The sequence below is a fragment of the Pleurodeles waltl genome, chromosome 11, assembly GCF_031143425.1.
Source record: "Pleurodeles waltl isolate 20211129_DDA chromosome 11, aPleWal1.hap1.20221129, whole genome shotgun sequence".
Lineage (NCBI taxonomy): Eukaryota > Metazoa > Chordata > Amphibia > Caudata > Salamandridae > Pleurodeles > Pleurodeles waltl.
The window spans coordinates 163,351,511-163,367,400 of NC_090450.1; the positions used below are offsets into that span (position 1 = coordinate 163,351,511).

Below are 15,890 nucleotides of genomic sequence, written 5' to 3' on the forward strand. Positions count from 1 at the left end.
AGCACATATATATGTGCTGATGAAAGAATTTTAAAACACTGGCCAAGTGTTTTTGTACTGGGGCAATATAGAGAAAGGACATTGTCCTTTCCCTTATCTTCTCTTGTCTTGAATCTGTTTTCATTGCCCCCCCCCATTCTTTTGTTCGTGGAACTGATGGTCCCCTCTCCAGTATTTCCCATCACGAGTCATAATACACCTCGACTGCCTGCCACAGCCTACATTACAGTCCAGATATACCACTCTTTCACCTTCCAGATTTACCACAATTTCACTTTCTCTTATTGCTTTTAATTTCTCCCACTTTGTACATAATGCCAACCATATTCATTTTTCTGCACCTGTCATATCACTGTCAAGATCTCCTGCCACTGCCCACCACATCAAGCATTGGTGACTCTCCCATTAGAGTCCACCTATCTCCTGACATTGTCCGTCTTCTCCTTCGGAACCCCCCTCCTTCGCTGACCTCCTCACAACTAACTGTCCATCTCTCCTATTACAACCCAATAGACAGAGATAGGTAGATAGATAGATAGATAGATAGATAGATAGATAGATAGATAGATAGATAGATAGATAGATAGATAGATAGATAGATAGAGGATTTGGTATAACGTGGAAGTGAAATTATCACAACATAAAGTCTGTATATGTAAAGGAAATGTCACTTTATTTTTTTGCAATACAACAAGGTCAAATATAGCACTAATAATAAAATAGGCAAAAAATCAAATCACAGCCCATGACAGAGTACATAATTTTAAGCAACTACAAGCAAAAGTAAGTATATTATTACGCAACAGTCAAGTTAAGCAAATCTGTCCTTTGAGCAGATGAATGATGCTTTAGTGCAATGGAGCATCATTTTCTTATGTTTCATTTGCATTTTTATTTTATCTCAAACAATGGGAGTTTGCCACTTTGGTTTGGATAAAAGAGCAATACTTTTCTGACAGTGGTTCACTACAGATCTAATTCCACATCTTCTTTCATCTGCTAAAAGAACAATGAATCACTACAGCAATACAAAATTAATCATATAGGTACATACACAGTGCATTGTTTGGTTTGCCTGTTTATGATTTTGTATTTTTCTTGTGAAATTTAATACTTATTTTACTTCCTTTGTGTACAATAAACCACTGAATCTGTAATTTTCTATTGTATTTATGTTTAGTATATTTCTTTGTACTTGACACTCTAAGCATGCATTTGTTTGTGTAATAATGTAAGGAACAACTGACCATGGGTTCATCTCAAAAGTTGAACTTGTTGTAAATGTCTATTCATAGATATTCAGGCAGTTATGAACCATTGATGTCTTTCATCCGTTAAGAAATCTTGGGAGGATGGTATATCTTTCCAGCTTTAAAAAGCCTGGCAAACTAGAAGCTGATCACAAAAAAGCAAAGCAGTCTTTAAAGGGGTATGGAGTGCTAGCTCTGTGCCATTTTCACAAGCAATTTTGCAGAACCTGTCATTTAATTAGCCTTAACAAAACTCCTTGTAATTATAGACATTTTTATTCAAAATAAGATCTTATTATTATACAGGTTTCTCTCATTTTTGACTATATACAGAAGTGCAAAAAGTCAACCTGCTCCCTATACTTCCCCACATGCTAAACTGCAGCATAATCAACGCCCAAGAGTATGCACACTCTCTTTAAATTGTGTAACGTAAACTTTGAGTATTTGGATTATCAATAAAAGTCTCTTGATGTATTGATTATGCAGCCTATTAATAACATTGCCTGATATTCAGGGTTTTTAAACACATTTAAACAATATTTTAACATTTGAAATGGATACAGTAGAAAATAAACTTTATTCTAATATCTATGGTCTAGATTATTTTATAATTACTAATTACAAACAAAATAGTTCATCAAAATATTACACAATTGTCTGCCAGAACTGTTGCCACTGCAACATCTTAACATCTTTCCTTTCAATGATTATATAACTATAATATATCCATATAAAAGATCTTTGTTCTTCTAAAGAAAACCAGACAAGAACGAACAATGACTGACAATCTTACACAGTAATATAATTCAGTAAAATATAAATCATTTAGTTAACAACAATACGTATATTCATATGACACTACATGTAAATTCAATACTGAGTATGCTATAAAGAAAAACACATTTTTATTGTTTTTTTTTATTTTGAAAAAATCTTCAGTAAAATCTACTTAAACAAAATGTTATAAACTTAAACAGTATTCAAACTGTAATAGAAAACAAAAACAGTCTAATAAATGTAAGAAAGCTAAATTTAACAAGAAAAACAACTAATGTATCATGTAAGTAACTACAGTTATATATGAAGTCACCTATACGTTCGTAGCACATCTGAAATTACATAGCTATAGGTTTGTACCCATATTGTAATCTAAGGCTTTAATGGATGCACAGTACAATCAGTAAATTCAAAATATCAGTCTGAGACTATGTCATCTGACACACATTTAAACACTTGCAGGTCTATGACTGGACTTTTATTCCTTCAGTTCTGAGCTACAATACGAGTGCCCTGATACTCACTGCAGCTACTTGAAAACCACCTCAACAGAGCTGAAGCAGTATTTACTGTCTGCAACTTCAACACCAGAATAAGGAATTCCTTTGGATGAACCCATTATTTAACATTAATTCACATCTCTCATTGCTATTTATTTTTAAAGGCGTTCTAAGGCTATAAGTAATTAATCTGAACAAAAAATATATGGCATTAAGGTCACACTAGATTGTAACCCACTGCAAATTTATACTTGAATATTAACACATGCATTAGGTGTTTTGGTTTGTAAAACATCTGTGAAGGGTGATTTTTCTATCTATTTAGAGTCACTCTCCTGAAATGTGACTTTGCTGAAACATATTACAAAACACAAATCTCTGCAACATATATAAATTCAAAAACCTTTTGGCAAATGCCATAAATAGAAGCAAATTAAGTTCCCTCAAAATGTTAAAATCATAATATCTCAGAGATTGATTTTAACTTCCTTTACCAGACAACCCACAACAATAACTAAAGTAAACTTTTTTAATATAATTGTATCCAGGAGGTATGACCTGATCTGTTGTGCTCACTTTTGGTGCAGTGAAGTAACATTAGCATTTCTGAGACAAAGATATCACTAAAAATTGTGTTTTCATTATATTGATTATCAGTAGCAATATGCAACAAAAAATGTATCTCCGAAAATAATAACACTGCAGGAATAACACTAGTTTTATGTAGAGTCTATGGCACTTAATGAAAATGAGTAACAACTTTGTACTTAAAGCTTTGAGGTGCTCGTAAGTAAACACAGTTGTGGGTTTGCTTGGCACATTCATTTCTGTCAGATACCGCTCTTACTAACTTGTAAAATCTGTCGAATTAAAAATATTACCATTAGACAAAACATATTAGTCATGCACACTTTCACCAATAATGGCAAATTTAAATAGAAGGTGCACCTTTGTAATTTTGTAAACCTTAATAAAAGTTAAATTAGTTTAAAATGTTACCTTGGTATACCCACATACCAATACATCATAATTCTTTTGTTACAGCACAGTCTGTCTTTCTTGGGCGTGACATGATTACAATGTGTATATCATGTATTAGGTGCAAATGCATTTTAAGATATGCACTATGTAGTTCTTTCCTGCTGTATATGCTTCAGATGTACAAAAGATAGACCATAAGGTACATTTAAACAAGAAGTTCACCTCAGCACAAATATCAGTTAAATATATAAAGTATATACTCTAGTCAACAGTGTGCAGCAGATATCCACGTTTTCTCTTCCAGATGGCATGCAATAGGTGGATGTCTTGCTACTGAGGGAATTGTATTTTGATTGACGGTATACACAATATGGCTAATGATCTTGTCCTGTAGCTTAACCAAACAAGCTGTTCTTTGTTCTCTTCTTCTTCCTTGCAATCTATAAATGGAAATGTAGAAACAATCACCATCTGAAGTTTCTATTGTGTTAAGAACACACCAGCTAATATTTTCTCATTTCTCAAAAAAAGTTAATTTTTATGAGGATAATTTATCTGAACATTGATTTTAAATATGCAGCAATTAGGACTGGTATGCTACGATTATGTGACCATTTCAAAAGCTATACCTTCACCAGAGTCCCACGTTAAAATATTCTCTATTTAAACATCTCACCTACATACTATTACTATGTTCTCCAGCGTGTGTCTTTGGTCAAAGACAGACAGATAGATAGATAGATAGATAGATAGATAGATAGATAGATAGATAGATAGATAGATAGAAAGACAGACAAAGTGTAGTGGCTGACTACGAGAAAGAGTGGTAGAAAGAGGCATAGACAGGTTGTGGCGCATTCAATGTTCGTGTAACTTTCTATTTCAACAATTCTAATCATCATAATTAATTACTTTTCAATTTATAGTTAGTTCATGGTAATATGCTTTCTGATCCAATATTGGATACATGGTTGACAATAATACAGGAAGAATGTGTGTCCTAATGTGCCTTGGAGGAAATTCCAGCATGTAGAATTGCTGATAGTGTGTGTTCTCAAAAGTTACAAACAGATCTAGCTGGGGCGCCCCAAGTGCCCTAAGATCCCCTGCACCAACTCGAGAATGAGACATCACTGATGATCTGCCAGGTGATGCCTGCTCAGTTTGTCTGCTATGGCATTCAGGGGCCCAGCTAGGTGGTTGATGACCAGAAGGGTGTTCTGTTGTACCAACCACCTCCATAGGCATAAGACTTTCTGGCACTAAAACCAATTGAGATCCATCTCTCTCAACTGAGAACTCTGGGTGGGGAGGAGACACATGCTGCCTGTCATATTGGCATCTGAACTCTAGGAGGGGAAGGAGGAGAGGCCTGCTGTGGGCTAAACAGTCATCTGTCAACCACCACCGCAGATCCTGAGCCATCTCCATTGAGACCTGACCAGAGTCGGAGAGCCTGCTTTGATGCTGAGTCCACTAGAATTTGAGGCTCCATTGTAGAGCCAGCATGTGCTACCTGGTGCTGTGGGTGAGGAGGATGCCTGAGGACAAGAAACCAAGAAGCGTCAAAGCCATTTTCACCAGATCATCAACTGATCCTTAAATATCTGTATCATATCCTGAATGCCCAAGATCTGCTGGATTGGAGGAGAGGCCTTGAACGCTGCTCTGTGGATAATGGCCCAAATGAATGGAGGTCCCTGTATGAGGCTCAGGTGGGACAGCAGATTGATGTTAAAGCTCAACAATGGCAAGAGTTTGGGAACTGAGGCTCCACTGCAGAGCCAGCGTGTGCAACCTGGTACTGTAGATCAGGAGAATGCATGTGGCCAAGAGACTAAGAAGAGTCAAAGCCATTTTCATCGGATCATCAACTGATCCTTAAATATCTAGATCATATCCTGAATGCCAAAGATTTGTTGGGTTGAACGAGAGGCCTTGAACGCTGCTCTGTGGAGGACCCTGCATGAGGCTCAGGTGGGACTTCGGTACATTGATGTTAAAGCTCAACGATGGCAAGAGTTCAGCATCATCTGGGTGTGGTCCATGTGTAAGTGTGGCCAGCCCACCTTTAGCAGTCAGTTACTGAGGTACAGGAATAAATGTACTCATGGCCTCTAAAGATGGCAGTGACCACTGCTGTCACTTTCAAGAATACAACGCGGGGGCTGAAGTAATGCTGAATGGGAGAAGGACATGTATATGGAACTAGGTGTCCTTCACTGCCAAATACATTTTCCAGTTGCCTGGGTCCAGAGAAGAAAGAATCTGAGCCAGTGTGAGCATCTTGAATTTGCTATTCCTAAGGAAGTCATTAAAGGGGCAAAGGCCTGGGATAGGCCTGAGGTCCCTACCCTTTTTTGGAGCAAGGAGAATAACCCCTCTCATCTTTATTTGATTTCAGTAACTTTTCAATGGCTCCCATAGAGTGTAAAATATGTATCTCCTGGATCAGGATTGCCTGGGGTTCCTTCACAACTCATTATGGTGTGGGATGAAGATGGGGTGGAGGACCACTGAAGGGTGGGGCATAGCCTTGTTAAATGATCTGTAAGACACATTTATCTGAACAAATGAATCTTCAGCTGTGGAGAAAATCTGCACTGCCTGGTTTGAACCATTAAGGATAAGCTAAAGCGGCTTGGTCACTGCTGAAGTAAAGGAAGAGGAGTTGGGTGGCTGTTGTCCCTGCAGCAGTCCTGTAGGGTCTATGCCAATGCCACGTCTGCAGCCTGGAAGGCCTTGTAAGGACAGGACTGTTTGTGTATCACTGAGTGGGAAGGCTAATGTTGCCTACAGTCTAGCCCTCTAGAATAGCATTTGAATTGCCTTAATTGATAGGGAAATTGTTTTTCTGGCACCAATGATTCAAAGGAATATGCTGTGACTTACCTTTCTTTGAATCTTTCTATCACAGAATCAGCTTAATCACCGAAGCGTCTGGTCCCATTGAAGGGCATATAAATTAAGAATGCTTGCACATCGCTAAAAAATGCGGTCAACCTCATCCATACGTACCTTCTAAACCATACACTAGTGCCAATAATCTTGCCAATATAATCAGTCCTGCATGAATTACATACTTCACTGCATCCTGTCCATCACTCTTTGCCAGATGTTAGCGAAGCTCTGAGGTCTTCTAGAACAACCAGGAAGGATCTCACAGGCCATGCCCCTCAGAGCATGTGTAAGCACTCTATTTATGGACATATGGCTTGGGCATCCTGAAGAAAACATTCTTTCACCAAACATAACAACCCTTTTGAAATTTTTATTTGGACAATGGATGGGAAAGGAATTAGGCTGGATTTTGATAAGGTCTGCACAATGAGGTTCTCAGGTGTAAGGTGTTTTATCATGAAGTCCAGTACCAGAGTGCAGGTCTTTGTCAAAGGGCGATTGGCCGGATGACTGGCACATAACAAGGCTTAGCACATGTAGCCATCAAAGCATCAATGATGGCATCCTTTTTTTAAAAAATCAGTTTATATTTAGTATGAAGAACTGCAAACCAACATAAACATACAGTACAGTGCAGGCTACAGCAAGGCAAGATGTCATTGTTACATGAGGGTGCCTGAGGGCGCACACACCAGAGTTCCAGTCCATAGTTCCAGTCCATAGAGAGTCATAAACACTGCACTTATCTTATCCTTGAACCCACCATCCCCCCATATCCCTACGAGACCAGGCATTAAATAACATATGCATGTAGGAATATATAGACCCCACATTTGGTTGCCACCTGTTAATGGAGGGGGGCATGTGTCCCCATCCTCCACTATCTCATCCCTGCTCACAGAGCTTACATCCTCCCCACCAGTGAACCGCTCCAGCAGTGCACCCCAAGCCACCACATCAGCAAGTACCCTCTCATCGCTTTGTGTCATGTGCATATATTCCTCCTCCACCGCCCCCACTCCAGCAGATCTCGCAGCCAGCTGGGAGTCGTAGAGGTCCGCATGCTCATCCAACCAATTGCTACTCCATGCTTCGCCAGTACCAACGCTAGCTGTACCATTTTATACACAACCCCCCTACCCCACGGCTTATGCACCACTCCCAAAAGACAAGTCATCGGGGTCGCCTCCAATTCCAGTCCCGTAGCCTCCGCAATCGCTACTGTCACTTCCTGCCAGAAAACATAAACCGCCCTACAGGTCCAGGCCATGTGCAGAAATGAAGCGCCCGGCTCACCAGAACGAGGGCAGCATGCTCCGCGGCCTGGGTCAATCTTATTTAGTCTACTGGGTGTGAGAGATGTCCTGTGTACAAAGTTGAAATGCAACAGCTTAAACTTGTGATTACATGACACCATTCGGACCAACAATAAGGTCACATCCCAATCAGCATCCTCTATTGGCAGCCCCAAGTCAACTTCCCATGCTTTTCGTCCCACGCTTATCACTCCTGGTTGATCATCCTGCAAGGCTTTATAGAACCGAGTGATCAGGTGCGTCCCCTTGCCCCAATTAATCAATCCATTTAATACCGATGACGCCTTAGGGGCTACCGGAAAACCGTCCCAGATTTCAAAGGCCACGCTTTAAATTTTAGCATATTGCAGAAACTGGCCAGAACCCAACTCAAACAGATCCTGAGCATCAGTAAATGAAAGAAATTCACCATTAGAGTATAGATCACCAGCCACCTCATAACCTCCCAACTTCCAGGCCTCTACAGACATTGTCCTCACCATATCCCCAAATGGAGACAGATCCCATATCTTTAACTCCCTATCAAAGGGTGCCCGTCTGAGCACCTGCTTCCCCACCTGCTCCCAGATCCCAGCAGTAGCCCATACTAGATATGACCTGCCCCTCAACATCAGAATATGCACCAATGACCGCCCATCACACACACCAGCATACAACCTCTTTTCCCAACTATCAGCCTCTGACATCCATTTTGCTGCACACTGTAAATGTGCTGCATATTAGTAATATCTAATGTTGGGGATCGCTAATCCTCCCCCCTCTAGGTCCTCCTGCAGGACGGACAGCGCCACCCTTCTCCACCGAATGGCCCATACTAGGGAAATCAGCAGACTGTCCAAGCGACGAAAAAGCTGCGTTGCCAGTGGATACAAGGAGTTCTGAACCAGATATAGGCACCAGGGCAAAAACACCATCTTTGCTACTGCTGCCCAATCCATAACGGAGAGAGGCAACTTATTCCAGAAGGAAACCGAGCGTTCCAGGCCCATTACTACTCACCCAACATTATGTTCATTATACGCATCCATAGAATTAGTGACCCAGATACCCAAGTACCTAAAACTCTCAACTTCCCAGCGAAGTCCAACCCCAGGAAGCTCAACCTGTGGAACACCAATGAGAGGCCCCAACAGGAACAGGAGCGATTTTTTATGTTAATCTTGAGACCAGACAGCCCAAAAAGCCTTCAACTTCTGTAGCAGCGTCGGACCGAGACACGGGGATCCCACACATATACCAATGCATCATCAGCATACATGGAAATTACATGTGTGGCTCGTCCCACCAGAATCCCCCACTGCTCCATCTCCTCACGAAGCCAGATCGCCAGAGGCTCCACTGCTAGAGCACACATCAGAGGCAAGAGCGGGCATCCCTGTTGTGTACCCCTGCCTACCTCCAAGATGTTCGATGTCTCTCCCCCCACACGTACTTGTGCAGTTGGGGCAGTATACAGCAGTCAAAGGCCTAACACAAAAGCCAGGGCCAACCCCCATACCCTGCAATGCGTCCAACAGATATCCCCACTCTACTGTGTCAAAGGCTTTTTCCAAGTCAAGAGACACCAGCGCCAATTCTGTCTCCATTCCTTTGGTCTCTTGCAAGACATGTGCCAAGCGACGTAGATTATAGGACGTTCTATGACCTGGTATGAACCCGCATTGGTCCTCATGTAGCAGACCCTGAATGACGCCCCGGAGCTGAGTGGCTAAAATCGTACAGAGTATCTTGACATCACTATTTAACATGGTCAGCGGGCAATACGAGGAGGGATCCACAGAATCCCACCCTGGCTTAAGCAACAAACACACTATACCCTGACGCATGGTGTCCGGTAACATACCACAGCCTGCGCCTCTTCAAAGACTTCCAGAAGCTTCTCCTGTAATGTGGAAGAAAATGCTTGGTACAACTCAACAGGAAAGCGTCACTGCCGGGAGATTTGGATTTTGCCATTGCCGCCACCGCCTCTCCCACCTCCTCCTCAGTGATCGGGAGTTCAAGAGCATCCCTGCTCTCCGGGTCCAAACACGGAAACCGCATCTGCTGCAGAAACTTCCCCACTCCTTCCTCCGCCAATAAAGTGCCAGCCCTCAAGATCCTCTGGAGGTGGGACGCCAATTCCCGTAGAATGTCCGTACGCCCCGTGAGCAGTTCACCCTCAGTGTTTCTAATATGCAGTATAGGCAGAGCCTCCCGTTTCAGGATCCAAGCTAAGAGTTTGCCAGATTTATCGCCCTCTCGATGCAACCGCTGCTTATACCTTCTCAGTGTTGTTCGGTTTAGTGTATCCCAACAAGCATTAACCTCCTTGTATAACCTGAGCTCCTCCTGCCTAACTGCGCTTGCATCGGATGGCTGCCGCTGTACCTCCCCCAATTTCACATCTAGGTCTTTAAGATCCCGCTCTAGCAGTCTGCGCAACCCACCCACCATGCTTATGCACTCTCCCCGAATGACTGCCTTCATAACCTCCCATTCAAGGCCCTAGACTGAGTCGTGTTCCAATTCAAGTCCATATATTGTTTTATGGCTATACCCACTCTTTCCTGACATCCCTGATTGGTCAATAAATCCGCAGGCAAACACCAACTTCTAACTGTGTGATTGACCATCTCTCCCCATTGTAATTGCAACCGAACTGGCACATGATCAGACAGAAACCGACCCATATGAGTGACATCTAGGACATGTGAGCTGTTGAAACCTGTCTAGTCGAGTGTAAGTATCCTGTGTTCTGGAGTGACAAGTAGATTCCCTGCCTTCAGGATGCAGTTCCCTCCAACTATCCCACGGACCAGGTGTGTCATCACATCTCTGAGAGATTTTACCATCAGTGGTTTGGTTCCCAGCTTCGGTGGACGCAATCCAAATTCCCATATAACACACAAATATAATCCCCTGCCCAAACCAAAGGCCTATTCATGCTATCCCCCAGAATTTCAGGTATTCTGGCGTAGAACGAGGGATCGTCCCTATTAGGAGCATGTAATTTAAGGATAACAATGGGTAAACCATCTAACATGCCCTCCACCAGAACATAGAGGCCCTCCACATCTATCTCACTGTATACATGAGTGAAGGGAACGCCCAGGGCCACCCACACGGGCACCCCACTTGCATAGGAAGAGAAGGATGATGAAAACATCGGTCCCCCCCATTTCTTAGCCACTTTGTGCGCTTCCTCGTCAGTCATGTGTGTCTCCTGAAGAAAAGCAATATGAACCTTGTGTCTTTGTAGGAATGAGTGCACCCTGTAGCGTTTTGTGTAACTCTTCAAGCCCCTGACATTCCATATCAGCATGTTAATAGTACGACTCATGGCAATACAATGTGGTTCCTCCACCCGAAGGACACGTCCCCCTGCGTGTTACCCCCCACAATGAGACAAAAGAAAGACATATTGCACATCTCGCTCCAATACCCGCACTGTTGAACAAACTTCAAACATTAACAAACCTCCCACAACCCCCACCCCGGAAATACAGTTAAACAACCAAAACAGACCATAATGTAAGTCCATTTCGTAAATGCTGCCAGGACCACAGCCTAAACCCCAACTTACCATATCAAAAGGCCTACCACAGTTGTGGAGTGACCACCCCCCGGCATCAGTTTACAAATGTATCTAGGACCATCCCAGACCTATGTTCCATAAGTGCCAGCGGTGCCCCGGAGGACCAGGTACAGTCCAGTCCGCTCACAGGACCCCATCAGGTTCGAGGACGGACAGCACCGCAGCAAGGATAACAGTCAGGTCATTCCGCAATCCCCACCTGCTCCCAGCTCCTGCTCCAAAGCTTTACCTCCAACCGAATCAGCAGCCACCATCGCCATTGTTCCATCTTGCTGTATCTCCACTCTGTGACGCGAGTCCGCCAGCCGGCCAGTGCCATGCGATCTCCAGTCCGGGCTTTCCGCTCCAGAAGCCTGACGGGTGACGCCTCCAGATCCCTACGTCCTTCCCGGGGCCACCTTGTCCCACATCTCCAACTATCGCCACACCTCCTCTGGGTGATCAAAAAAGTGCGATCTCCCGCTTGATAGGACCTTTAAACATGCCGGATACAGGAGCATGTATCTAATGCTCATGGCTCGGAGTTTTCCTTTGACCTCCATGAACCACTTACAAGAACTCTGCACCTTGTTTGTGTAATAAGGATAGATAGATATCTTGCAGCTCTCATATAATGCCTTATCCGATTGATGTGCATCACGTAGAACACAGTCCCGGTCCTTATAGTTTAGCAGGCGGACAATAATAGCTCTAGGAGGCGCACCGGGCCGAGGAAGCGCAACAAGGGCCCTATGTGCACACTCCACCACAAAGACTCTAGATAGCCCAGTTGGCTGCAGTGCATCTCTGATCCAGTTCTCAACAAAGGGTTCCGTGGCAGACCCCTCCACGTGCTCTGGGAAGCCCAGCAACCTGACATTGTTTTGCCGGGACCTCCCTTCCGCGTCCTCCAACCGCGCCTCCAACCGTCCGACAGTTTTCGCAGCGCCCCCACCTCGGTCTGTAGCTCCGCTATGGAACTCTTCGCCACCTTAACCTTGTCGGGCACCTTCCGGAGATCCACCCGCAGCAGACTGACCGCCACCATCTCTATCTTACCCTCTAGTGCCACCCGGGAGCTCTGGAAGGCAGCAAGCAGCTTCACGCGTGATGGCTCCTCAGTGTTGAGAGGCGTTCCACCAGCATCTCCACTCACCTCCAATCTAGCCACACGCTTTGGGAGAACCACCGGGGTAGTATACTGTTCCATTGTATTGCCGTGTGATGCAGCCGCCCGTTTATGACGCCCCATTTCTCTCCATGCCCGGATCCAGATGCAACAGGCAGCCTCCTGTAAAGTCCTGACAACAAAGTACCACAAAAACAGTATCCGCTTCTCTCCACTCCTGTAGACAACACTGTCTCACCAGACAGCCAGATCGAAGGGCTGCAAGCCTCTCCAGCAGCTGAAGATCACCCAGCCAATAGTTACCAACAAGGTCTAAATATGTTCAAAGATGCAGAAGAGCGGCAAGAAGAGTGAAGGGGTAAAAACAGCTCTATTGGAATGTCCAGGGGCCACCTCCGGACACTCTCGCCTCAGTGCACTCCAACCAATCACTATGGTTCTGGGGGCCCCAATGGATGCCCCAAGAAGTCGCCCAGTCACTCCAGTTCCTCAGGAGAGCGCCGCCGCTCACCTCCCATTCCTGGTGTCCGTCCCCTTAGGTTGGCAGCCACACAGGCCCGCCCAGGCGTGGTAGTGCGACAAGCCGCCCGACCTCCTGGGTATGCCCATCAGCGGGTCCAGCAAGCAAGCCGCGCAGCCCCTGCAGAGGCCCTCTCAGCCGCTGTCACTCCTACTAGGCCTCGCTCCTTTTAGTGAGGGTCCGACTGACTCCTCCAGTCCCAGCTGAGGCGGCTGCCTGCCTCACGGTACCAATACGGCCCTCCTGCAAGTCGAGGGGGGCGTCACTCCACACAAGCCCCCCCGGGTCCACTCAGCCTCCCGCTGGCTGCCCAACTTCAGCGCAAGCTCTGCAGCCCACCGCCGCCTCCAGCACGGCTCAGCAGGGTCACGCAAGCACCGCCACGATCTCTGCTTCAAAGGATCCAAAAATGGGATCCAACCATGCCCAGGCCCTCCGAGCGTCCTCCTGATCCAGGAGAGTGGCTCCCACGGTCTCAGGGTGCCCCAGGATGGCAACAGGATTTTGCCAGGGGCTGGAGAGCACTAGGAGTGGGTCCCGTCGCCCATGTTCCCTGGCCACGCCCCCCAATGATGGCATCCTTAAGTACTAGCAAGTTCTCCAATGATAATGAACCTGGTTGGAGTATATCAGTTCAAATGTTTATTTCTTTTTCAATGCAGGACAGCTGCAGATTTAGCACCTTACCTGCCCTTTGGGCCACCACTGCAAAAAGATCGCTTTTTTTTTGTGACCAACGTGGGAAGACAAGCTCTGTTTCGGGTGGAATCTAGCCCACTGGCATTTTGTTAGTCCAAGCACAGTGTGTTATTTATATTGAATGTAAGGGAGTAACCCATCCCACACCTGCTCATCATCAGTGTCCTTTGGGACCCTTTATGTTTCTTCTATCAGGTCAGAATCAGAGCCGGTAAGAGAGCGGAGCCTCTGATGACAATCACATCACCGCAGAGGCTTCAAGTTAGAGTAAGACTGTATAGAAACCAGTTGCACTTTGGTGGTTTGGTCTGTGTGACATCAGTCAAGTTCGGGCTAATGTTTGTCTGGGGTCTGACATGGGTATCAGCACCAGGTCTTCTAGTGGCAATTAAATTGATATTGGCACCGGTGTGAGGGATTCCAGCATGGATCTTGAATTGGGTGGGAAAATCTTTATCAGAGCCCTATCAGAATTGCTATCAATCTGTTAACATGTCCCAATGAGAAAGATGGCAGTGGGGCAGAACCTGCTGGTGATAAATGAACAACAGGTGCATTAGGTTCAGTCCGTTTAAAGGCAGCTATCTGCTGTAGGCTCAACAATGGCCCAGTGAAATCAGGGTGTGCCTAGCACAGCTCAGAATTTGGTTCCGGTACCAGGACTTTGAAGGGGTATAATGTTTGTCTTAACATCTTTGCACCTTCTCTTTTCTGCGGGAGTGCCAGGATGGGATTGAGTCAAGCTCTGTCTTATTATATTCTCCCATAAACTTGTACTTTGCTGAAAACTTTTAGCAGGATGCAAATTGTTCACAGGAATTCCTGCCAGACTGGGCCTGAGATTGGCCCGCTACTTTGAGCAGGAGCAAGACCTGTGCTTCCACCACAATCTCTTCTTGTGATGGGCAATGCAGAGCTTCACCTCCCAATCCTGGATTGCCTTCAGGGTTGTAAGGGCACGTTGTTGCATGAAAAAGAGATGTGACCAGGGCCCAGGCACCTAAGACACACCTTCTGTGACTTTTATTTATTGTCTGCAGTTCTGGCATAGCTTGAAGCCTGGATATTTTGTAGGGAACATTGTTCCCTATCACACTGCCTAAAATATTTGATTTTTGTCAGAAGATCAATAAAAATTGGAAATGGAGCTCTAGATCCGCCTCAGAAAGCACAGAAAAAGCAAAACTGGCATCAGCAGGCAAGAGTGGAGCTTATCTGTGGCATCACTTCTAGAGTGGTATGGAGCCAACATGGTGCCCCATGACACCACAAGCTGACACATGGGAGAACTGTTGTTGAAGTTCTCCAGATCCAGTATATCATCTTGAGATATTCTAAAGGTTAGGAATTGCAAGACTGAAGTATCTGTCAGGCTTAAAAGCTTAGCATGTTTCATAGTATATATCATGTGTTACCAACAACTGCAAATCAAATGTTTGTTGCATCCATTCAGTTTCCCATACTGTTATTAGGTATCTGTATCCAGTGATAAAGCTTTTTTCTGTTTGAAGTTCATTCTGAAATAATTTCCACTTATTGCTAAATAAAAAGATATTCCTACTGAAGTTACTGTGAAAAGCTCAGCAAAACATCATATATATATTATGCTGGTCACCTGTTTGATTAATTTACTGAGGCACTGCCTGTCCCATCTATTGTACAGCTCACATATCACCTGGAAGCACCTCTGAACTGCACTGATGGAACTCTACACTTGCCATATCCTTTCAGGTTTTAAGGCAGTACATAGTTTAGATGACTAGGCAGAAAAATAGTAATTGAATTTAGGACCACAACTGTGTGCAAAGCAAATCATTGCACACCTCATGTTATCTCACAGTGTCTTACACTGCAAAATGTGTAATTATTTAGTAATAACATGCATGGGTTTCATTACAATGAACTATAATGTCCTGTACAGTCCTAACTACATATTAAAAACTCCCAGGAACATGCATGTTTCTATAATTCTGTCTCAAATAAGCCATTCTAGGTACCGCACATCTTCTTCAAAAAGCAACTGCTAGCATAAAAATGTTCTTATTAAAGTGCTTTCCTGCTCCTTGATGTTTAAAACATCAAACTAATAACTAGATCATATGTGTTTATTTTTTTCTATTTAGGATCTAAAGGAGTTTAGTGGAGTGTTACGCTTGGGGGTTACTACCCCACTTCATTACATGTTTTACCCAGTGCAGGAAAGCACGCTGTAAAAAGAAATTAATTACTATACTTGTTTCCTGTCTACTAAAACAGGG

General features: G+C 44.2%; 1 protein-coding gene across 10 annotated transcripts in view; it reads right to left on the minus strand.

Annotated features, from left to right (window-relative positions):
* Nucleotides 1-654: 654 nt before the first annotated feature.
* MBNL1 (muscleblind like splicing regulator 1) overlaps nt 655-15,890 on the minus strand; it is a 340,513-nt gene continuing 325,277 nt past the window's right edge. For 9 of the 10 annotated variants that reach the window (XM_069213324.1, XM_069213326.1, XM_069213331.1 and 6 more), the window contains one exon: nt 655-3,951. The gene's annotated coding sequence lies outside the window, so the exon portion shown is untranslated. The remainder of the gene's footprint in view (nt 3,952-15,890) is intronic. The other variant, XM_069213327.1, reaches the window with a different exon arrangement.